We start from the raw sequence: 25,841 nt of genomic DNA, 5'->3' as shown, positions 1-25,841 counted from the left end.
CCGTGTCAGCTGGGCTAGCCTTCGGTCCGCAGCTTTGTCCATAAGAATGCAGACCAGCGCGATGTCAGTGCATGTTAATGTACCCCAGGTGGTCGAAATTTCTGGAGCCCTCCACTACGGCGTCTCTTATAACCTGAGTCGCTTTGGGACGTTAAACTACACCAAACCAAGAAAAACCAAACTAAACAGCTAAGGGTGGGAAGGGGAGGCACACTTTTTACTATACCTTGCATGAGGCAGATGATGCGTCCTTGATATGCGGAAAAATTTCGACCGGCCAATGTGGCGTCAATCACTTGCCGCGGCGAGATGGCTCCACTCGTGGGATGGCTTGCTCTTCTCAGCGAGCACTAAACCAACTTCACCATGGCCAACGGCAGCAAAGTCGGCTGCAGTAACACCACACTACACGACGAGTAAACGTCCCGACTTCGCCCCAAAACATACCAGGCTTACACAACACACCTACAAAAGTTCAGAAATTCGATCTTTCAGTGTACTATTTTTTTGCTCCGCAAAGGGTCGCTTTAAATGCCGCAACACGGCAAGCTATCATATCTCAACCGCGTTTGAGACGTGTAACATCCACTGACGAAAGAGACAACTCAACCAAAATACGAAGCAAAAACAACCCTGAATGGCGACCGTGGGGTGTCTCCCAGTTTTGAAACCATTAGGCATTTAGGCGCGCCCTTCGGGGCCGTCGCCTGCCTCTTTTCGCTTTTGTCGAGACATGCGAAAAAGGGAAGGGCACAAGTTCCTCCTTGATTGCAAGTGCCGTTTCCCTGCTTCCCCAACGCTCAGAACTTTTGTGTAGCGTGGTACCCTCATGACGGGAAGCTGCACGGCACGTCTCCCGTCTGAAACCTGTCTGGTTTCAGACGTTGTTGTTTCTCTCGTTTCCAAATTCCAAGAACGTAGCTTCGGAGGGGAAGCACGCCTTTTCCAGTGTTTCTGGTTCAATTGCCTGCACATTCGGCCTTTGTCGCTCGAGCCATTCGCATGCCTACGCTGGGCGTCGCGAGATGTGACTACTTTTGCTCTCTCGAGCCGCCTCGCCTTCCTCTGCTGGCACGGCGATGTGGTCTAGCTGCTTTCGCAGGCCGACGCCGTTCGAAAAACTCTGCACCCGCACGGCTTGGAAAATTCGATTTTCTCCTAAAGGGGCACTGCAGCGGTTTTCAAATGTACCAATACTTTGAAGAAGATTATTTGTTGATCATGCTTGCGAAGTTCTTTTTTCGATTATGCTTAAAACACCTGCGCAATCTTCAACTGAAAGCCCGCAATTGAAATTTTCTGCGCCCCGCGCGTCTGCTACCGAGGAGGAAAAGGGAGGCAGCAACCTCGCTTCTCCGTCCATCGTGACGTCACCGTGAGGAGCCGGAGGCATTCAGGCCCAACGCAGGGGGTTTTCGGCGTGCGCTGTTCCTCGTTTTGCGTGCGTTGCGGACGTACAAAACACATCAACTTAGTGTAGAGCAGCTGATACAACACAGCTCTGCATGTGTTCGGATGCACGAACAGCTGTGGACATGACAATGCAATCTTCCATTGTATTAAAAACTCGAGGCGCAATGCGGCGTTGCTGAGAGGAGATATGAATTCAAGCCGACCAAAGGAAACATTCTACTCGAAGCATTTTCGTAACTGTGAATACATGCAGTTTCTTCCTGATGCGATTTCTATTGGGCTTTGGCAAAAAGGCATGGCTGAACCATTACGCGGTTCCTCCTGTTTCCTTGTACAAAATAGTCAGGACAGTCATCTGCGATCCGCTCATGGGCTGCAATCTCATGATGAGGCGGTAAGACAGCATCGGCGCATGGTTGTATTCGAGTGTCTCGTTCTTTTTTTTTTTTTTGCGCAAAAGCTTCGCGCAACGGCTTCTGTGCTAAACATGAACAACTTATCAGTAGCACGCGCTGATGATTTTTGCGAGCTGGCAGATGATTAAGAGTCCACTGCTGTGTCGAAGCTAGGTTGTGAAGACTGCGAGACCTTTTCCAGCACGGCACGTGCCTGATAGGTGCGTGGAGCCCTTAAGGGAGCATTAGTAGAAGATAAGGAGTGTACCGCTCAGCTGGGTATAGGCGCACTCAGGTAAGGAGCGCAAAGAGCGAGGTTTCCTTCGGTGCGTCCAAGCAATAAATCATCGAAGTAGTTCATACATGGCCTTGCGATTTTGCACCCGTTGCTGCCTCGTCATTTTACATAGTCCTGTCTTGTTTGGGGATGCACATTAAGTTGTAAATGAAAACGACGAAGCTCTTGAAAGAAAACACATTTCGGAACAAGGTTTTTTTATGAAGGTATGGGTGCGGAGGAGCTGCAGCTTGGCTTTCAACATACGTCAGCCGTCAATTCACTAAACGTGTATTGTGACAGTACGATAAAAAGGAAAGGCTTTCAACTTCTGATAAATGTTGTATGACTCAAGCAGCATTCTGCGCGCATTTGACTTGTTCTCCAGCACAATGCCCCGTCAATGCCTCGTATGCATTGCAGAGTTCCACCCCGCGCTTTGCTTATCGTTGATTTGTTTGGTGGCAGTTGCGTACTGCTTCACCTTTTCTATAAAATTCTTCGTTTCCCCAAGGTACCACGACTGGCACTCAAAGCAGGATTTGGTACTCCAAGCTTGGGGTCATTTTTCAAAACAATGACCTATCGGGCGGGGCGAGAGGCCTGAGACGGAGGTAGTCGGCTAGGGCATTATTCGTTGCCCTTCCTTCACAGGAATATGCGCGCCGAGGCTTCACTGAGGGCCATGTAGTTTCTGCTAATAATGGCGCACACTACTATTCAAAATGCCTCACTGTAACCAAAGCAAGTTTTCATGCTAAATCTACGCTCCCCACAACAGAAGGGCTGCATCGTTTGTGGGCGTATCTGGTACGGATACATGCGGTAAAAGTCCCGATGGTCATTCGTGTGGAAATGGCACGCCATATGACATTCACAAAGCCGGAGAGATCTGCGATCAACCCAGCGCAGCGAAGGAGCCGCATCGGCAGCTTCCCTGGTCCTCAGAGTGTCGTCACGCGATGTCTTGACCAATCACGGGCGGCGACGCGACCCGCAGTGAGCCCCATCGCGCGGGCTGCGTATTTCTGCCGAAAAAAGGCTATTTCTGCTTTCTTGTGCCTAATTTTAATCTGATATTCGAATTCGCAGCATGCAAAACTATGGCTTTCTGTTGAAAGCCCAACTTTTGCAAAAGGTGCTGTAGTGTCCCTTTAAGCATTGCTGGGGTCTCGTTCGGCCAGGATGAAGAAAAGCCAGCGCGTTTTAGGATCGAAACTACGGAAAACTGACGCCATGGTGCTAATCTTCAATCCATCAGCATATGAACATCAACTCCAGGACTTTGCTTAAATAATCTGACGAAAGCAGCTTGCTTTCGAGCAATGCAGTATGAATATGTCGACTGGAAAATAGTTAGATATTGCAGTATACGACACGAAAATTGTTGCACCAGGCTATAGACTGTATAGGGAAGACCGCGGTGGTAAATCCGAGGGTGTGGCAATAGGTTTTAAACAGTCTTTAAAAATAAAAAGTATGGCCGGTGTACCGAACATTGCGTGCATTGTTTGTAGGACCTGACATAGAAGTTTTGAATGTAATATAGGGGCTTTCTATAGGACAGCTGAGTCTTGCGCTTCAACCTTGGAGTGACTAAAAGATCCCATCAATATGCACGTTAGATCCGAATATTAAATTATTCTTTCCGTGACTTTAGTTTCCCAAGTATCGACTGATCTAGCCTCTTGGTTAAAAATAACGATGAATCCGGTTAAGCAATGCTAGGCCGGTAACAAATCATACTCAAATGCAATGCCTAGCATTGCATTTCAGTATAATTTGTTAATGACTGTAAAAGGCAGCACAAGAACTCACGGTTCCTCGCCGTAAATTCTCGACTCTTATTTTAGCTCTGGAACGATACCAGCAAATGCTTCTTGTATTGCAATAACGGGAATATCTGACCATCACGCTGTTTCCTTTGCTCTGACGTATGTATCTTGTTGATAAGCATAAAAAGAAATCGTTTTCATAACTACTATCGTGCCGAAGACGTTTCTATCATTGATGTTCTGTCATTTGGCTTTTGGTCTGATTTTGGTCAGCCATGATGGAGAGTTTCAAAAGTTCAATCCCTTGGAGTTCTCTTAACATGCACTGACATCGCACAGCATCCTGGCGCCTTGCTTTTCGCCTCCATCGAAGTGGCTGCCGCGGCCGGAGTTATCATTTAACACAGATGCCTTATCGAATAGTACGGAAGACCCAGAGGACATCTGGAACATGTTTAAGGCCACTGTTATGATTTTATTCAGCATTTTGTGCCCCTTATTGTATAAAAAAGACAAAATCCTTGGCTTTCTTGAGAGAAGCTGCAGATGAAAACAAGGCTGAAACGCAAGAAAAATAACAAGAAAAGCACTCTGGCTCCCTCGATCCGGAGAGCAAACTTTAAGCTTGAAAAAAATAAATTACAGCGCAAGACAATCAAGGACAACGAGCATGATTACTCAGAATGTTAGCCTAGCTTTATTTATCCGTTTCATGGGAAATTTTGGCGTCTGATATTCTCGACTTTGAGAGGACGTGATGTTTGCGAGTATAGTGGTGCTCAAATAAATATGAAAAGAAGTCTAGAATGCTTTCAACGAACGCTTTAAATCAGTTTTCACGCAAAACAAAGACGACCTTCAATGTACTACGTTACCTTCTCTTCCTATTGCTGATGTCGTTATTAATGAACAAGGTATATTGAACATGATTTTGAAATGATGTGAAGTCATGCGGCCCAAACAATACTGCTAATGTCTTTCTGAGGAGATATTCAGATTGGGTTGCCAAGCACTTTGCAAAGGCGCTGATTAATGAATTAAAGCTTAAGCGATTTTCACAGTCGATATAGACGAACAAGACTCTTATAAGGGATGCTGCAGACGGAAGCCATTAGCGATATCGCGTCATTCGCTTAAAGGCGGTGTTTAAGTATCCTCATTTGTGACTTTATGTTATCCTTGTTCAGCTGTCCGACGCGCAAGAACAAATTATGCGAACCTTTTTTTTTTTTTTGCTTATTTGAACGTGTGGCCTGGCTCGCAAATTATTATACCTTTTGCCACAAACACTAGATGTAAGTTGATAAGATTGAAATATCTCAACTAAAGCGGATTTCGTCGATTAAGTTTGCGTATAAAAATCACGACATCATCAGCAACAGGGTGGGCAAAAATTCACCCACGTCCTATAATATTAACGCGATAGGGTTAAAGGTCTTGGGTGCGGGAAAAACTGGTGTCGACGTTCTCGGCGTTGGCTTTGGGGGTGTTGTGAGTGAAAGATCACGCACCTTCCCCTGGCTTGCGGTAGTTTCACTGCAACATGTCCGGTTATTTATTGGGAGCCCGGTGCCATGTCGCGAGACCATATGACATGGCAGAGTAGGTAGGCAGCGGCTGCGAGTTCGGATTGCTCCTTTTAAGATGACACTATGAGGTCAGATTCGAAAAGAAACCCTTGGACCTCGAGTGAGACGCTCTGCCCCTACCTAGGCCACGCAGGCACGTTTGTTCGGCTTGGCTAAAGTGAGACTTTGTACCTATGCCAGGTGGTGTTGCGCATAATGCAGTAGATGAACACTGTATGGTAACGATTATATTTGAGACAGTAGGGGCATAAATATAACGATTAATAATAAAAAGAGTGGTAAAGTGTATGTACGCAAAAGAGGATCCCCAAGGGGAGTCTAAGACGGGAGCCAATAAACGCTGTCATGTCATAACTTGTAAATGTGGGCCTTAAAGGCAGAAAGCCTGCCTTTATCTTCTTCATTCAAGCTGAAAGCTCCTTTGCAAGTATTGCCAGCAAATAATTAAGAAGAAAGCAATTATCAGCAGTGATCGTTTCACTGGGTCTTGCTGGTGGTCGTACTCTGTCGCACAAATATGTTACTCAAAAATCATTCGCACGTTCAGTCAAATCTTCATACCAGTTGCAAAAGAAACCAAGACAGACACGCAACAGCATTGAGTGGACCAAGAGAAAACTACATCAAAAAGGTTGTCCTAGTTGCGAAAGCTTTCTGAGTATCGAGAGCCGTGAAGACTTCAATTCCATCGTAGCATGGATTCTAGCCACTAGCCTTGAAGCTAGACGTCCACACCGGTGTCAGATGTTTTCTAATTGAGGCTGTGCGAATAAATTATTCTCCTTTAATAGTCCCAGCTCCCTCTTTAAGATATAATATTAATGATTGGTTCACAGGAAAGGAAAGGCACAGCATCTGTCACACTTGCTCTGTGGACACCTGAACCGCGCCGTAAGCAAAGAAAGGAAGGAGGGAGCGAAAGCTCCCACATTCTCCTCGTTAAAATTCTGTTAAATAAACGTTTGACTGCTTGCATGTATAACCCAAAGCGGCGGCTGCCTACCAGCATACCAATGAGTCACATGTGCCACTGTTTTCAGAAGGAATTTTTGTGGTAAAACTCATTTGCTTTAGCGATCTTCGCGTGTCTGGAATGTTATTACTTCCGCTAAAGATAAAATTCGGTGCACATTATCTCTCCCCCAACTGTCTAACCTCTTTCACTATCATTTCATCTAAATGCAGGAGACATTGCTGCATTTCATTTTTCAGTTAAAATCCGAAAGCACAGCCGAAACAGGGCTGTCCCCAATATGAACGCGCGGCGTTGTTTGTTCTCTGCCGCTAAGCGATTCATAGCATCAACTTAATCCCTAGATCTCTCTTGCTCAAGCGGGTACTCATTTTCGAACAGCGCAACGCAATACCCTCAGGCCACGATTACGGAAGACGAAACAGTCTTTGCCAGCTGTCGCTGTTAGAAAGCGCCGTCATTGCAATTCAGCAGCCGACATTAAAAAAATTTAGTCTCGTTGCCTGTTCAGCGGATAATTGGTGCTTTTCTCTGTCGGTGGCAGGGAAAAGGATCGGCCCCTTCACAAAAGCTTGCGAAAACTTGGTGATGACCGAGCGACACGATCCCTTGCCTGTCATGGTGCTTATACCTGGATATGATGAGAATAGCTATAGTTAGTTGATTTTGGTTTTTGGTTGGTATTACTTGAAAGCAAAACAAGCAGCCTTTCTGGCGACGAAATCTAAAACAAAGAAGAGAACAAGCTAACTACATTGAAAGTTTTCCGAACATAATATGATGGTCCGACGAGCAGGATTACAGTCACATGGCAAATGCGGGGACGCGTCCTGTGAGCGAGAAAATATCCCGGCCCTCTTTTTGTCCGTGAACACTTTTGCCTGAGGACACTTCCAGTGGCAGAGATGTGCTCCTTTTTTATCTCCTGAACACGTACTAAGCTTTACCTTAGGAGTCGCTTTCAAGACGGGAAGTGTTGGAGAACAATTTATTGCACCACCAAAAATGATGAGTTAGCTTTTTTGTTGGGCGAAAGTTGTGATGTGTGACGCAAGCACGTCGGCTTTTTCGAAACTCCTTTTGTACGTTTGTCTTCTCTTTATTGAAGTAACGAGAAGCCATACCCCACGCATCCTGTGAATTATTTGGGATTAGAGGTAAAATTCATTATTTTCAAAACCGAGAAACAAGTAGAAGAGGCGATGTGTATATTGAATCCAGACGTGTGGGTTTTAAAACTGCACACAAATATAGCTCCATTTCCGCCGACTATGAAGTCCTATGCATTAAGAACTGGATAAACATACGTTTTATTATGTACAGACCCTCAAATGAAGATATACCACGCTCCTGTATTTCTTTTGACATTTACTTTTCAATGCAAACTATAGTGGAAATCTACTTCGAAGTTTTGAAGAACAAATATCTTACCACAGATTGCTTACCTCTTTTAGATTGCCATGACTTTCAGAATGTCGTTACCACACCAACACAGGTAACACCTTTAACATTGTCATTATGAGATTTATTCCTTATAAATTCATCCTGTACAACTTGAAATCAGGATTCATAAGTTCTGACATCAGTGACCGCATGCTCATTTTTATGGTGTGAAGCGACACAGTGACTTTAGAAGTGCTGAAAGTTCAACTCTTCTAAATCTAGTTATATAAAAGGAAAACATATCGCCTGCTGACGACGTTTCAAGGACCTCTGCGATACGTTCGAAGATGACCCAGCTTTACTCGGATCCATGGCGAGGCGCGCACTGCCTATGCGAGCGTGCGTTCCTGTTTAAACCGCACCCAAGCGCGCGACGAGACACGCGGCCTAACAGCGCGAGAGCGCATGCGCGGCTGCTCCAGCACCAGCGGCAGGGAGAGCGTGCGCGCCAGCGGCGGAATCGCCGCGGCAAGCAAGCGTCCTCTGATTCATTGAAGGTCAAACGTGAGCCGTCACTCACCTTGACCCGAGGTGAAGAGACGCTTTCGCTTCAAAACACGGAGTGAATCAAGTTAGGTACCGCGGACGCGGCATATACCTTAAAATACTTACGATAGGCAATTGTTCGTACCAACAGGAATGAATTTTTAACAATTCTATGATCCAGTGCATCGTATAACTAGATTGTAGAAATATTTAAGCGAAATTATTTTATGTTTCACACTCAGAACACGTAGTAGATGCAAGCGGTGGCGCAAACGACGGATAACTCTAAATTTAGCCAGACTTACCAAAGAAATTAACAAGCTGTATGAATTTTTCGTCGATACTCATGACGAGAAAGTAAACTAATTCAAGTCGTTACAAAATAAATTACGCAAATGTATAAAAATCCAAGCATGCATCAATACTATGCGCGCTTATTTGATAACCACTGCCTTGGATAATGACTTGGTTTGAAAGAATCTATATGAATTATTAAATAAGAATATCAAGGAAAGCGTAATTCATAACCTGGTTATCGACTGCGTTGAAGTGGGACAAAGCTTGCTGATCATTGTAACAATTTTTTAGACATCGAAAAAATATGCTTCTTATTACCACATTAACACAAACCCTATTTCGCAAATCCACAAGTGGGTCAGAAGTAACGCGTATATTTCAAGGCCTAAATACCAATCGTTGATATTATTCAGCTGGCATAGCGACAAGGCTTATAAAATGCATGCACCTGCGCTAAGTTAGCCTTAACAACTGGTGTTTTCCGCACTAATAGAAAAGTTGCCCGAGTGATAGTTATACATAAAGTCGGGCATAACAACAGCTTAGAGCAGTTATTAACTAGTGTGAATTCTTGTAGTTTCAAAAGGACTTGAAAGGATTATTATTATTCACATTGAAAACTCTTCAAAAACATATTATGATAAAGGATTATTATTTAAGTTTGCGAAAACTTCGCTCAAGAGAAAATGCGGTTCTAGTAGAAAAGAAGACGATATTCGATAACTTTGAAAAAACAACATAACTTTACGAATATATATAGATTTCAGCAAGGCATTTGACCCCGTTAATCACTTACCATTATTAGAAAAAAAGGCACACTACGGTTTTCGCGGTATTTCGCGCCAACTTGCTCGGTCCTGTCTAGAAGGTTGCAATCAATACGTTGAAATAAAATTAAACGATTCATTGTTAAAGGGACACTGCCGGGGTTTTCAAACTTGCCCACCTTCCACTGTGCTGAAGTAGACTCATAATTGGTCAGGTCTGTGAAGTTATTTTTACGATTATTGCGAAAACAGCCAGAGCAATCGCCGATTGAAAGCGCATCGTTCAAACTTACCGCAGAGCGCCACCGCGCAAGAGAGGAGGAGAGTGAAGAGAGAAACCTCATCCGCGCCGGCATGCGTGACGTCACCGTGAGGATAGGCCAGGCGCTCCCAGCAGCCCGAGTGCGTTTTTAGCCCGTGCTGTTGCTCATGTTTCGAGGTTGCGGAAGTTCAACGTGTCGCTTGAGTTGAACACCCATCCAAACATGCGGTACTGCTGTGCCTTCGGGTGTACGAGCACCCTCGGCCGCGTCGATGTCAGTTTCCACAAGTTCCCGCAGCACAAAAAGCTCTGAGCGCAGTGGGTCGCTTCTGTGAAAAGGGGCAAGTTCACGCCGACCATATTACTGGGCAATGGAAACTGCAATAATTGCTGAATTTAGTATGTTGGATTCTGAGAGCAGCAGCAATGCACCTGGCAGTGCTATTTTCTAGCAATATATAAACACCTATGGCAAAAATATATATTGTCTTAAGCGAAAATACGTATATTCGCGCGAAAAAATTCGCGAGCGAGAAGCGGGCATGTACCCGATTTTTTTTTTTTATTGACCACGAGCGAATTCTGGGTAATTCCCTTTCGGAAGGAGGGTTTCCACCAGCAGATACGAGTCTCTGCTATCTGTTGCGTCAAGCTTCCCGTATAGTTACCGCTCGAGCATAACCATGCAAAGCAATATTGCGAATATACTGCTGTGGATCAACGCAAATATGAAAGCTAAAATATCATATTCCACTGCCGCATCCCTATTGCAAAAACCAGTGCCACCGGGTCCCAGCGGCCCAGTGCCATACCTGATTATGGGCCCAGTATGACGCTGGAGATTGGACGTACTGGGACGCGCGGCATACTGGCACGCGCCGCACTGATCGCCAGGAGAAAAAAAAACGCCTCGGATAAAAAGTAAAAGCTGAAAAGTAACGAGGCATCTACACTACATTAAAAAAAGCGAAAAAATAAAAACTAGACAAGAAAAGAAACTGCAGCACTAGTGGGCTTCGAACTCGGATCCGCAGCTTTCTACTCTAACCACTCGGCCACGTACCTGACTGGGGAATTTAGAAACATCTTTGCACGTTAGGTCATGATTGCATTCATAAGGTTGGGCCTTCATGTTTCGATGTACAGGCCCATTGTTGTCGCTGTAACAGTTACAACTTCTTGACCATTGCAGCTTGCTGCCTGCTCTCACGACTTCCAACTAATGTTCTGGATGCCTATGCGCATTATTTTGGGCACTGGAATCATTTCAACATGTCGAGTTTGAAATCGCTGGCACATTTACCAGCGTCGGCTCTTCGGTGGTGCTCTGCTACCGTGGGAGTAATTTTCGCTGAACACGGAGCTGTAGCAGAAACCTTCAAGGAAGAAAGTGCGACCAAGCTTCAATACCGGCAAGCGCAGCAGCGAGGACATTATCTTGCTGGTAATTTATTCTTATTTGTATGTAAACATTTCGGGAAGCGATGCGATGACAGAGCAAGGAGGGGCTCAAAAGCTTGAGAAACAGGCAAAATATTATGCATTACAAGCACTGTATGTTCTTTTTTTTTCTCTCACGGTCTCATCGCTGAGTAAACTATACTGTCTACTGTCTTCCTTGTTTTATTTTTTTTTTTGTTTCTGCTGTTCATACTGGGCCGCGGTGCAGCCTATGCTTGCTAATGCGTAAGCACTATTTTGAGCCTGCGATTGACCCCGCATTGAACATTTTGGCAGTTCTCTTGTGTTAGAGTGCCCTCAAGATGAGCTGTGAAGTTTGATATGCATGATAGCCCATATTATTCAATTCCAGTATCGGTTCTACGAAATTGTTAGTGTGTCATGAGATATCAGAGGAGCGGCGATAGTGGTCTCTTCCGAAACGCTTGAAACGACCTATCGAAACATGGGAACTCTCGAAAAAAGATACTGCCTTTGTTTTCTTACAGGTGCGCAACAACTTTACAGCAAAAAGCGCTTACTTGAACCATATTTTTCATATGCGCCCCGATGATCGATTGCGAGTACGCTATTGCCATGTTGGCCCCTGAGGGATGCTAACCGGGACCAGTGCGGCTACAGCGAACATCATCATCATCGTCAGCCTGACTATACCCACTGCAGGGCGAAGGCCTCTCCCATATTTCTCCAGTTACCCCGGTTCTGTGCTAGCTGCATCCACTTGAACCCTGCGAATTTCTTCACCTCATCCGCCCACCTAACTTTCTGTCGCGCCCTACTACGCTTTCCTTCCCTCAGAATCCAGTTTGTTACCCTAAGCGACCATCAGTTATCCTCTCTTCGCACTACATGTCCTGCCCATGCCCGTTTCTTCTTCTTAATTTCCAATAGAATGTCAGTAACTTTGTTATTTCTCTGACCCACTCTGCACGCTTCCTATGTCTTAATCTTACCCATACCATTTTTCGTTCCATAGCCCTCTAAGTTGTTCTCAACTTAAGTAGGACCCTCTTGATTAGCCTCCACGTGTCAGCCCCATAGGTGAGTACAAGTAAGATGCAACTGTTGTATACTTTCCTCTTGAGCGACACCGGTAAGCTGCTAGTCATAATCTGCGAGTGCTTACCAAATGCGTACCATCCCAATGTTATTCTTCTTGTTATTTCTTTTTCTTGGTCCGGATCTGCGGTTACTATCTGTCCTAAGTCGACATATTCGCCTACTACTTCCAGTGCTTTGCTACCTAACGTAAACTGCTGTTTCTTCCCGAGGCTGTCGAACATTACCTTACTCTTCTGCATATTGATACAAACTATAGTCGACGACGAAGCGGAGACAGTAAGTGGCTAGTTGGCGTAGACGACGAAGGTGGTTGCCTGGAACCGCGCTCAGACCGCTGCTCGGACCGCTCTCGGACTTCGACTGTCTTCTAGGCTCAGGGCGTTGCCTGGACGTTTGGCGCAATACCCGTTACAGTCTGGTGGAGGTGCTGGGTACGTTTTCCCACGTTTACACGCTTCACGAAGGATCTGACTCCGGTCCACCAGCGACTCAGTCGCCGCCTTCGTGGACAGTCGGCTGAGGTTGGGCCCTAGCATTCGCACGGCTGGAGGTCACCTCATTAGCCCTGCCGGAAGGTGCATAGCCCGAATTGGCATCCGCGGTTTCGTCTACGTCGGGGAATTCGTTGTCTTGCGCGAATGTTCGAAAGATTTGATTTTGGGACTCGACTCTCTGCAGGCAAACGGTGCTGTCATCGACCTACACGAGGCACGAGTCACATTCTCGACCAAACGGGCAGTGGCACGCTTATACACCCGCGATCCCTGTAGCCATGCTCTGCGTATTGTGGAGGATGATGTTACGGTGCCACCACGGTGCAGTGTCGTAATGCGCGTGCAGAATGACCTATTTCATGACTTTGAGGGCATGGCGGAGGGTCTTATCCCGCTGCTGCTTGAGAGGGGTCTCATTGTTGCCCGAGGCCTCGTCCAACTACGGGATGGCTGCACTACCGTTCTGCTCACCAACTTTTCGAACAAATTTCAGCACCTCGTCAAAGGCACGGTGATCTCCTTCCTCCAAGACGTCACGAAGTGTCCACATTTGTGCACCGTGGAAGAAGCCCTTCAAGACGACACTGGACCTCGTCACGTTCTGCCACCTGTCGAAATAAACACCGAGTTATCGCCGGCTCAGAAGGATCTTCTTTCGGCTGTCTTGGCAGATTTTGCAGACTGCTTCGCAACGTCTTCCAAAGTGGGCCGAACTCCGGTCGCCAAGCACCGTATAATAACAGACGAGACCACGCGCCCCGTATGCCAACGCTCATACCGCGCTTCTCCAACGGAACGAGCAGCGATTCAGAGACAGGTCACCGAAATGCTTTCCGACGATGTCATTCAGCCGTCTACGAGCCCGTGGGCTTCGCCGGTTGTTCTCGTCAGAAAGAAGGACAATACCCTGCGGTTCTGTGTCGATTACAGGAAACTTAACTTCGTCACTAAAAAGGACGTTTACCCACTTCCCCGCATAGACGACGCACTCGATCGACTGCGAGATGTCCGATACTTCTCGTCGCTAGACCTATAAAGTGGGTACTGGCAAATAGAAGTGGATGAGAGAGACCGGGAGAAGACGGCTTTCGTGACACCTGATGGCTTGTATGAGTTTAAGGTGCTACCGTTCGGCCTATGTTCGGCACCGGCCACGTTCCAACGCATGATGGACACCGTTCTGTCCGGTTTGAAGTGGCAGTCGTGTTTGGTTTACCTGGACGATGTCGTCATATTTTCCACCACCTTCGACCAACACATAGAAAGGTTACGCCTTGCGTTAAAAGCTCTCCGAGACGCCAACCTGACAATCAAACCGGAGAAATGTCACTTCGGCTTTGAGGAACTTCGCTTCCTTGGTCACGTGGTCAGCGCAAAAGGTGTTCGCCCGGACCCTGAAAAGACAGCTGCCGTTTCTGGTTTTCCACACCCCACTGACAAGAAAGCGGTTCGACGGTTCTTAGGTTTGTGCTCCTATTACAGACGCTTTGTACGAGACTTTTCGCACATCGCAGAACCGCTAACCACACTGACTCGAGATGACCGTTCCTGTGGGGAAGTGAACAAGAGGCCGCTTTCTTTGAGCTTCGCAGCCGCCTACAGAATCCTCCGATACTAGGCCATTTTGACGAAAACGCCGCAACTGACGTTCACACTGATGCCAGCAACGTTGGGGTTGGTTCAGTACTAATTCAGTGGCAAGACGGTGCAGAACGGGTCATCGCTTACGCGAGCCGAACACTTACCCGCTCCGAAACCAACTATTCAACAACTGATAAAGAATGTCTGGCGGTAATATGGGCCCTCACCAAGTTCCGGCCATACCTCTACGGCCGACCTTTCAGCGTTATAAGCGACCATCATTCATTATGCTGGCTCGCGAGCCTCAGAGACCCCTCAGGACGATTGGGTAGATGGAGCCTTAGATTACAAGAGTATGACGTAACAGTCGTATACAAATCAGGACGGAAGCATCAGCATGCTGACTGTCTGCGCGCTCGCCCATCGCCATATGTCGAGAAGAAACGGCCGATGATTTTCCCTTTCTGGGGGCTATTAGTACAACCCAAATGGCGCAGCGGCAGAGAATGGACCCAGAGTTAGCGTCACTCGTCGACTATCTGCAGTGCGTCGACGCCCGTATTCCGCGCCAGTCGAAAAAAACTACAGAACTGTGTCAAAAATACGACAAAATATCCTGTAGTTCTGTCGTAACCATCAGATTTTTCTGTATTTCTGTAGTACTTTTCTGTAGTTCTGTAGTATTTCTGTAGTATATTTCTGTTGTCTGTAGTTCTATTGCACTTTTCTGTTGCAACTACAGAAATTTCTGATGTTACTATAGAATGTTCTGTTGTTACCGCAGGTTTTCCGTCAAAAACCGCACAGAAATTCTGTCGTAACATCAGAAAATGTTCTGTAGTTTTTTTCCGACTGGCCCCCGTGTTTTTCATCGTGGGCTTCAAACGTTCACTCTGCGTGGTAACGTGCTCTACAAGCGAAATTTCGCTAACAGTGAAGAGACGTTTCTCCTTGTTGTGCCCTCAGAGTTGCGCCGAGATATATTGAGAGCCTGTCATGATGAACCCACCGCCGGCCACCTGGGGGTGAGCCGTACACTTGCACGAATTCGTCAAAAGTATTATTGGCCCAGGTTACTCCCATCGGTGCGGGCCTATGTACGCTCATGTCGTGACTGCCAACGTCGGAAGTCTCTGCCATTGAAACCCGCTGGATTTCTTCAGCCTATTGCTCCGCCGAAGACCCCTTTCCATCAAGTGGGCATGGACCTTCTCGGTCCTTTTCCGAAGTCCATGTCTGGCAACCGTTGGATAGTCGTCGCGACAGACTACCTAACACGTTACGCAGAGACCGCGTCCCTTGTTAAAGGGACTGCAGCCGAAGTTGCTCAATTTTTCGTTCATAATATTGTCCTACGTCATGGCGCCCCCGCCGTGGTAATCACTGACCGTGGAACAGCTTTTACGGCTCGCCTAATCCGGTTCGTCATGACTCTGACTCACACTAGCCATCGACGTGCGACGGCGTATCACCCTCAGACCAACGGGCTGGTGTAGCGCCTCAATAGCACCCTCACCGACATGATTTCTATGTATCTGGACGCAGAACATCGCGATGCGATGTTCTGCATCGGGATGCGATTTTGCTGTATATAACTTTCGCTTACAATACCGCCACTCAAGAGACGACGCGACTGACCCCGTTCCAACTTGTCTTCGGTCGCCAAGTGAGCACGCCGTTGGATGCCATGATGCCAGTTAGTCCTTCTTGCGGCTCTGACGCCGAACTTGACGCCGACATCTTTGTTCAGCGTGCTGAGGAAGCGCGGCAACTAGCACGCCTCAGAATACACCTACAACAGGCGAATGACGCTGCTCGGTATAACCTCAGCCGAAGATTCGTCACTTACGAGCCGGGCGACCTCGTCTGGGTTTGGACACCTGTTCGTCATCGCGGCCTATCTGAAAAATTACTACGCCGATACTTCAGCCCTTACGAGATTGTTCGCCGTATCAGTGAAGTCACCTATGCCGTTGTTCCCGTAGCTTCAGCTCCATCCCGAAGGCCACAGCGTCCTGAAGTCGTGCACGTGGTTCGGCTGAAGCCCTATCATGATCGTGCATGACTGAACTTTCCGTTAACGCCGCGGGGTGCTTGTGACACTTTAGTGCACCCTTTCGCTGACTTCTTCCTAGTAGCACCGCGTCGCATCGAGTCGATGCTACAGAGGAGGGGGGCAGTGATACAAACTATAGTCGACGACGAAGCGGAGACAATCAGTGGCTAGTTGGCGTAGACGACGAAGTTGGTTGCCTGGAACCGCGCTCAGACCGCTGCTCGGACCGCTCTCGGACTTCGACAGTCTTCTAGGCTCAGGGCGTTGCCTGGACGTTTGGCGCAATACCCCTTACAATATTGATTTGCAAGCCTAACTTTCTACTTTTCCTGTCTAGGTCATCAATCATTATTTGCAGTTCATCCCCCGAGGTACTTAGCAAGGCGATGTCATCCGCAAATCGCAGATTACTGAGGTATTTTCCATCTACTCTTATCCCTAACTGCTCCCATTCCAAGTCTCTGAATACTTCCTCTAAGCAAGCTGTGAATGGCACTGGGGAGATCGTATCTCCTTGCCTAATACCTTTCTTTGTGGGAATTTTGTTACTTTCTTTATGCAGAACTATGGTTGCTGTGCAGCCACTATATATATCTCCCAGCACTTTCCTGTACGACTCGTCTACCCCCTGATTTTGCAATGCCTGCATCACCGCCGAGGTTTCTACTGAGTCAAATGCTTTTTCGTAATCAATGAATGCTATGTATAAGGGCTGGTTATATTTCGAGAATTTTTCTATCACCTGGTTGATGGTATAAATATGATCGATAGTAGAGTAGCGTTTCCGAAAATCTGCTTGATCGTTTGCTTGATTGCAGTCTAAGGTTGTCCTGATTCTATTAGCAATTACCTTAGTACATATCTTATACGTAACAGACAGTAAGCTGATTGGTCTGTAATTTTTAAGGTCCTTAGCGTCCCCTTTTTTCATGAATGAGGATAATGTTTGCATTCTTCCATTGTTCCGGTACCGTTGATGACACTAGGCACTGCATATACAGGCTGGGCAGTTTTTCTAGCACGATATCCCCCCCCCCTTCCCGTCTCTCAACAAATCTGTAGTTATCTGATGCTCTCCAGCTAATTTCCCCCTTTAGACTCCACAATTCTGTAGTTATCTGATGCTCTTCAGCTAATTTTCCCCTTTTGATAGTTTGTAATACTTTCTTGGCCTCGTCCTTCGTCACTGGTGGAACGTCTGACTGTTTTTCCCTACCGCCAATCTCATTACGGTCTTGACTACTTTGGCTACTGTAGAGATCTGTATCGAACTGCTCGGCTACTTTGACTATCTTGTCCATATTCGTGACGACGTTGCCCGCCTAGTCCATTGGCGCATACATCTGGCTTTTTGCCTATACCCGATTTCTTCTTTACTGCTGTAAGGCTTATCCCATTCTTTACAGCATGCTCAATTTCCTTCATGTTATACTTCCTTATATCGGCCACCTTGCGCTTATTGATTAGCTTTGATATATCGACCAATTCTATCTGGTTTGTTGGATTGGAAGCTTTCATACTCTGACGTTTCTTAATCAAATATTTCGTCTCCTTGGACAGCTTACCGGTATCCTCTCGCACTATCCTACCGCCTACTTCTACAGCGCACTCAGTAATGATATCTCTGAAATTATTGTTGATTGCTTCTAGGGTAATGTCGCCATCCTCGGTTAGAGCTGAAATCTATCCTGTAGCGAGATCATGAACTTTTCTGCCGTCCCCCTCACCGCTAATTCGTTGATGGGTTTCTTTTTTACTAATATGTTGCGTTCCTTTTTCAGATTTAGGCTAATTCGGAACCTCACCATCCTGCGGTCACTACATCGCACTTTCCCAATTACCTCTATATCTGGCATAATGGCGGGGGTTGAACACAGTATGAATTCAGTTTCGTTTTTAGACTCCCCGTTAGGACTTTTCCGAGTCCATTTCCGGTTCTTCCGTTTGCTGAAGAAGGTATTCATGATTCTCAACCTATTACGCTCTGCAAACTCATCTAGTACCTCACCCCCGATATTCCTAGAACCAATGCCATATTCACCTACTGCCTGGTCTCCTCCCTACTTTTTCCCTACCGTGGAATTGAAGTCGCCCATTAGTACAGTATACTGCGTCTTTACTTTTTCTCATTGCCCATTATACATCTTCGTAGAAGCTTTCAACTGCCTGGTTATCATAACTAGATGTAGGTGCATAGGCCTGTACAACCTTCAGTTTATACCGTTCATTAGGCCTAATTGCGATGCCTGCCATCCTCTCATTAATACAATCGAATTCATCTATATTACCCGCTATATACTTATTGACAAGGAAACCTACTCCTATAGTTCTCGCCTCTCCGGTAAACCTCGATAACACAGTACATGCCCATCCTTCAGTACAGTGTATGCCTTATTTTGCCTCTTAACCTCACTAAGCCCTATGCCATCCCATTTCATGCCCTCTAGTTCCTCTAACAGCACTGCTAAACTAGCTTCACTAGCTAGGGTTCTTGCGTTAAACGTTGTCAGGGTCAGTTTCCAATGGCGGCCTGTCCAGCGGAGCCAGGAATTCTTAGCACCCCCTGCTGCGTCACAGGTCTGACCGCCGCCGTGGTCAGTTGTTCCGCAGCCGCTGGTGACTGAGGGCCGGGGTTTTGTGGAACTAATCATGGGAGGTTGAGGCCGATTACGGCACCAGGGTGGCGAACTCCTGTTCTGGGGAGGGAGTGCGTTGCCGGAAGTGTTCACCGTCATCAGGTTGCACCCCAAACTTTTTTGTGCAATTCCATCGACACGCGGATTTGTTTTTCCGGTGGATAATTGCGTGGCCCCGGGATTTCATCCCCGCTCCTTTGCATGTCAGGCGGATGTTCTACCGCTACGCCACCGCTTCTCGAGCTCACATTCAGTGCTTTGGTACCATTCGAGACCTTTTTGTCTTCAGGGTGCTACAGCAAATTATCAAACTGAGAAGAAAGCACTATCGCTTGGTTACTTTTGGCAAAGACTGACTGCATGTGCGCCTCCCTTCGCATGGCAAGGAAGAAGAAGTGGAGGTTTCCGAACGCCTGAAGCTAGCGCTCTTCCATTTTTCTGAATTTTATATCGCTGTGAGCTATCTGTGATCTCCTTCGGGATGGCGGGCGCACGACCCCTGTGCCCACCCGCCACCATCGAACATGCTGCGGCGTACTCGACGGGTCACCTCAACGTGGCGGACATGGAGCTTCCAGACTCGGCAGATGACTCCACAGTGACTGAGATGGATTCTGACAGCAGCTACACGCCTGTACAGTCGTGCCGCCTGAAAAGAAAGCTGCGCCGAACATCAATAATGAGTGAGACACCAAAGAAGAATGCTGAAAAGCAAGGGATCTTTTCTGTGGCCTTCGTACCAACAACGGCATCGGCGAATTTGAATGTTATAAACAGACAGCACCTGACCAAGTTTTTCTACCAGCTGGCTCCCGGTGAAGTTGACGAAGTCAGAATTAATCCCTGGAAGAATGTCCTCACCGTGGATATCAAATCCCAGGCTACAGTGGACAAGCTGAAAGGAATTGGTGCGCTTGGCAACATGCCGGTCCGTTCCTTTCTTGCACATGGGAAGAAGACTACTGCGGGTGTAATCACCGACGTTGACCCCGATATAAGTGAAAGCGATCTCTTCACGCTGATGAAATCTACGGCGCGCATTGTGGATGTTCATCGTTTCGGCCGCTCAAAGTGCGTTAAATTAGTCTTTGAAACTGAATCCCTCCCGTCCCACGTTAAAGTGGGCTATGTGAGACACCCAGTTCGGATGTGCGTTCCAAGACCTGTTCAGTGCCACAAATGCCACAAGATCGGACATGTGAGTGCCGTTTGTCGAAACGAGGTATCCTGTCGTCGATTCGGCGGTACGCATCCTCGTGACACATGCCAGACGGAGAGTATCAAGTGTGCGAACTGCTCGGGTGCCCATAAAGCAACCGCTAAGGACTGTCCTAAAATTAGGAACGAAAGACGTATACTAAAGAAGATGGTGCGAGACAACTCGACTCATCAAGAAGCGGCTGCATTTATTCGTCGTAGCAAACACCGTTCCCGACGCTGACACTAGGAATTGGAAGGCAACCCTAGCCTGGATAAGTCAACTTCAGAGTTAACGTCAGCTCAGGTGCCACAACAGATTGAGTCTAATCCCGTTAAGAATACTCTTGCTGTAATGTCACAGGCAATGTCACAGGCCAAGGATCAGACAGAAGCTGTTGTATTACCTGCCGCCTCTGATGTTGAGTGGCCTGCTTTACCATCAAAGGCCATCGCCAGGCCTCATTCCAGTTTGGTTGCCATACGTGCTGAAAATTCCGACAACCTCGACAGCCAGCAGGTGAAAGAAATGCTGAAGCAGCTGGTTGCTCTCCAGCATCAACACGCAAACAGCAAAGATTGCTGTTCAGTTTTTGGACGCATTTGAGCCGCTCTTGGTGGCATTGCAATAATTCACAATGGCGCAACAAACTAACGCCACCTCTGTGACGATGCACTTGCGCCGCAGTGTAGTGATGCAATGGAATGCCCGAGGCCTGCGTGGTCATCTGAGTGACTTCCAGCAGCGGGTACAGAAGTACCGCTTTCCCGTGATTGTGATCTGTGAGCCCAACATGCCCGCCGCTTTCCGCCTTTCTGAATATGTTCTGCTGTGGTCTCGAGAAGCAGACGAAACAAGCAAAGTGCTGGTGTGTGTACGCCAAGACATTGCGCACGTCCGCCATGTTCTGCAGCCCCACAGCACGAACCACTACATTTGTTTGACATTAACCCTGAAAGGACGAGTATGTTCTGTAATTGGCGCCTATATTCCACCGAGAGATGGCTTGGACAAGTCATATCTATTTTAAACAATCCAGTCCAGTGCTGTACAGCTCCTCGTATTATTGTGGGGGACTTTAATGCTCACCACCCTCAGTGGGGTGGTGCCATAATGAGCAATCGAGGAAGAGACCTTGCAGACTTTATGCATGCGCAAGATCTCGTCAATATAAACGACGGCTCACCGACGTTTCTACGCGGAACAACCTACAGCAGCTGCTTGGATGTGGCGTTTGTTTCCAGAAGCCTCCATTCCTCTGTTTCTTGGTGTAGTGATATGGAAACACATGGGAGTGATGACATACCAACGTACGTATGCATCAAGTGGTTTGCACCTGCTACTTCGCCTCGTATGCAATACACAGACTGGCCCGCCTTTAGGGCATCGGTGGAGATTTCCAGCGTGGACCCCCGGTCACCATCTCGAATAGAGGGCCTCATTACTTCCTCTCTAAGTGAGAACACGCGCTATGTTTGTGTGCCGATGTCAGTGTAGAGCATCGACGTGGAATTCGAGCGACTTCGCGCGATCCGTCGGCGAGCTGAAAGGAAGTACAGAAGAACGAAATCCGCGCAAGATCTCGCACTTTCTCGCAAAGCTAAACGACACGTTCTACGCCACCTGGAGAGGTTAGGACGACAACGTTGGAGGCAGTTCTGCTCATCACTGGATCCCCGTAAGCCCCTGTCGCGTATCTGGCATGTTGCAAGAAGCGTGCGCACACCTCCGCGAGAAAGGCACCCTTTTCGTGCCCTGGCCCTTTATCAAAGCCGCAATGAAGTTTACGTAGCTGAAGATTTTTGTAAAATGGTTGTGGGCACAAACCAGGCACAGTTACCAATTTCAGAGGTTTTCGCGCCACCTTCGCCGAATGATCAATACGACGTGCCCTTTACAATATCTGAATTAGACGCCGCTCTTGCTTCTTGTCGGCATTCATCTGCACCTGGTCCTGACGGGATTACTTATACAACCTTATCAAACCTAGGCAAGGATGGCCGAACTGCACTACTTAATTACTTCAATGATATATGGGCTTCTAGTACTGTTCCTGAACACTGGAAGATTAGCCGCCTGGTTGCTCTTTTGAAGCCTGGAAAGCCTCCTCTCGAACTTACCTCATACCGGCCAGTTGCCCTAGTAAGCTGTGTTGGAAAAGTTATGGAGCGAATGGTGCTGACAAGACTGGAGTGGTATCTAGAGAGTAATGATCTTTATCCGAATATGATGTCTGGATTTCGCCGCGGACGCTCTTCCATTGATAGCGTCATCGACCTTGTGGCGACAGTAGAACACGAAAAGCGTCACCGTCGACTAGTCGCTGCTGTCTTTTTAGATATAAAGGGAGCTTACGACAACATCCTACATGATGCTATTCTTGATGCACTTGACGACGTGGGAGTTGGTGGCAGGCTGTACTTGTGGATTGTAAGCTATCTCAGTGGCCGCTCTGTTTACATGACTACGCCTGAAGGAGATACTACCCGCTTTCAGGTCGGTCATGGAGTTCCACAGGGAGGAGTCCTCAGCCCAACTTTATTTAACTTTGCTCTAATTGGCCTGGTGAGTGAACTGCCAGCTAACATCCACATAAGTGCATATACTGACGACATCTGCATCTGGGCCTCTGGTTCGACGCGCCCACAACTACGTGCGAGATTGCAACGAGCTGTGTCGTCGACATCGATGTACTTACGGCGTCAAGGTTTATACTTAGCGGCAGAAAAGTGTGCTGTGATTGCGTTTACGGGGAAATGTGTCAGCCGCTACCCAATTACCCTTCATGGAGTCGTAATACCATACGTCTCCAGGCACAGATTCTTGGGAGTAATTATTGACCACCGACGACTAACTTGGTCGAAACATGTTACTATGGTGAAGAAAAGGCTAATTAATTTTTGCCATGTACTTCGTTACATAGCTGGCATCAAATGGGGTCCAACTGAGAGCTCCTTAATACGGCTTTACGAGACCCTGTTTGTTGGCTACATCCGGTACAGTCTTCCTGTACTCTCTAGTATGAGCATTTCATGCTTGCGGACTTTAGAGAGCGTACAATCGCAGGCACTGAAAATGTGCCTTGGTCTGCCTAGATGCACCTGTAACAAAGGTACAATTGAAGAGGCACATGCTCGCCCAATGTCCATATACTTGTCACACGAACCACTTCGTGTATATTTACGAGAACTTACAAGGCACAGTTTTCACTCACTCAGCAAGATTCTGGATGAAAGGCCGGACTACAGTTTTACAAGTGCACTCCGCTGCCATCAGTCGCAAGTACCGACAGGATATGCCCTCCCATATCGTCCCGCCCAAACACCTTGGATGATGGATAAACCTTTGGTTCACCTTCGTGTTTCCGGAATACTAAAGAAATCAGTGGTGCCAATTAGTGGACTCAAACAACTTACTCTGGCGCACATCTGGTCAGAATATCCTCATATTCACGTATACACCGATGGATCTGTGTCAGCACAGGCGTCCGCTGCAGCTGTGGTCATACCAACTCAGAAAACGACTCTGCATTCCCTTTTGGGACATATCTCTACATCAACCGCTGCTGAACTTGTAGCCATTCGGGAAGCTATTCGCTACATATGTATGGAACCACCTCAAAAATGGTGTATATTCACGGACTCAAAAACTGCATTACAAATTTTGGAAAACTTCTTACGCCACACTGCCTATCAGTCCCTGGCACTAAACATTATGGAGCTCCTCACATCTGCCCGGCTGCAAGGCCACAGGATAATGTTTCAATGGATCCCTGCCCACTGCGGGCTCCATGGGAATGAACAGGCCGATGTTGAAGCGAAAAGCGCACTCATCAATGGCCTCCAAACAGCTGTGCCTTTTTCAAGAGGTGACACGACGTGCCTTCTTACGAGTTGTATGAATAATGCTACAGCAGCTTACTGGGCCCAGCCAGACGCCCGACATATTCGTCTAAGAAGGCTCGATCAAACATTAAAATTTTATGTTCCGCGTGATATTCCGCGTCATCAGGCATGCTTACTACATAGACTTCGTTTAAACGTGGCTTTCACGCACAAGTACTTACATTTATTTGGACAGATGGACTCGCCGGAATGTTCAACTATCCCAGAGACTGTGGACCATATATTATTGGTGTGCCCATGTGTATGCATGCGAAAGAAGTGTGCTAGCCGCTTCCTTGAAGCGTTTGGACAAGAGGTCTCTGTCGGAGGAACTGCTGCTGGGCGCTTGGCAGGACAAGGGGAAGGGTGTCCAGGCAGTGCGTGCTCTTTGCCGTTTTTTTTTTTTGCGCCAGCGGACTTGATTCGCGCTTGTAAAACAAGCTACTGTGTCTGTATATGTATTTCATATGCTTTCTCCCACATCGTCACCCATCATGACCTTCTTTCTTCTCTCCTTCCCCTTCCCCAGTGACGGCTGCGATCTACAAGAAGCGCAGCGCAGGATGCATATCGGCAGCGTCTCGGGTCCTCACAACCACGTCACGACCGCTCGACCAATCGCAGGCGGCGGCGCGGCCCGCAGCGTGCCTCGAGGTGCCGGCAATGCCGGTCGCATATTTTAATTAAAAAAAAAAAAAGACAATTGCGCTTGTGTCTGCCTAAATTTATTTAGTCGATTTCGCTTCGTGAGAAACCGTTAAAAGCCATTAAAATCTCGATTTCTACGAAAAGCGCTGCAGTGTCCTTTAAAAAAAATTCAATCTGTAGTTGTACAACAGAGCAAATTGGCACCCATTTTTTTATTTAGTTTTTTCACTTCAATGCCTTTGTAAAAATTTACAAACCCTACATTTTTTTAGGCTGAAGACTGCAAAGTGTTCTTGCCAAGAGCAATATCGGAAAATAAAAAAAAAAAATTGCAGTTTTTTTTTGTCACAGACTGCAAAAGTGGTGCAAGAAAAACCCATTGACACCAAATTAATCTAAAACCAAGTGTATTATCTCTCGTACACCTGCAATCTTACACGTAACACCTTCTAACATCACTTGCGAACCTTACACATTTGAAATAGAAAAATGCGTGAAAATTCAGGGTATTTTCTTCTCAAAAAATGTCCTAGAAGAAGCATGCTAATTTTTCGCTAAAAATATCAAGCAAAATTTTAGGCCTGCTGAACACAAACCGTCACAACCTCTTAGTCATAATCAGGAACCTTTTAAAATAATGCACTATTCAACTCACAGTTACGGTACTACTCTCTAGTTTGGGGCCATGCTTAAAGTCGAACGTAAGCAAACTAACCATGATTCCATTATTCAAAGTGAGCTATCCACATTGTGGAAAATACTTAATTTCTGGAACGCACAGGCCCACTTTTCATTAAACATAACATGCTCAAATTAAAGGACATTACAATTAGGACTTTTTAAGGACTTACAAAGTGCAGTAGAAGGAAAATCTGACAAATTTATGAATTTAGAAAAAAATCTAACGAAATATACAAACACATATTCATTTAGATATCAGTCAACATAGCTTATTCCCTTCTCCCATGAAATTTACGTAAAACAAAGAATAAGACATACGCTACAATACATATTCAATGCCCTCAGTGTAAAATATGTCAATGCCATGCAAGACCGTTTTCGGAATTTTCTTGTAACGATCTGCCTTTTAAACAGTGTTAAAACCGGAATAATTTTGTTTCTCACACTGAAATAGAACTATCCA

General features: G+C 46.7%; 1 long non-coding RNA gene across 1 annotated transcript in view; it reads left to right on the top strand.

Annotated features, from left to right (window-relative positions):
* Positions 1-24,696, top strand: part of LOC146203169 (uncharacterized) — a 58,466-nt gene extending 33,770 nt beyond the window's left edge. The window contains exon 3 of the long non-coding RNA XR_014702336.1: positions 24,579-24,696. This is a non-coding gene — a long non-coding RNA (uncharacterized LOC146203169). The remainder of the gene's footprint in view (positions 1-24,578) is intronic.
* Positions 24,697-25,841: the final 1,145 nt, after the last annotated feature.

The sequence above is a fragment of the Amblyomma maculatum genome, chromosome 1 (genome assembly GCF_055883805.1).
Source record: "Amblyomma maculatum isolate TAMU_Amacu chromosome 1, ASM5588380v1, whole genome shotgun sequence".
In the NCBI taxonomy this organism is placed as follows: Eukaryota; Metazoa; Arthropoda; class Arachnida; order Ixodida; family Ixodidae; genus Amblyomma; species Amblyomma maculatum.
Note: the sequence above shows the minus strand (reverse complement) of the source record. Positions and strands in the feature narration are given on the sequence as shown.